Source organism: Sparus aurata, chromosome 18 (genome assembly GCF_900880675.1).
Source record: "Sparus aurata chromosome 18, fSpaAur1.1, whole genome shotgun sequence".
NCBI lineage: Eukaryota > Metazoa > Chordata > Actinopteri > Spariformes > Sparidae > Sparus > Sparus aurata.
The window spans coordinates 1,233,747-1,233,974 of record NC_044204.1 but is presented as its reverse complement, the minus strand read 5'-3'; positions in this window follow the sequence as shown (position 1 = coordinate 1,233,974).

Genomic DNA, 228 nt, shown 5'->3' with positions numbered 1-228 from the left:
ATTATATATATGTGTATATAGGTATATATATATATGTGTATATATATAATGTGTGTGTATATATATGTATATATATATATGTGTATATATATAATGTGTGTGTATATATATGTATATATATATGTGTATGTATGTTATATATATGTATGTTGTATGTATGTATGTATGTTGTATGTATGTTATATGTATAATATATATACAGTATATAATATATAGATAGATAGACAG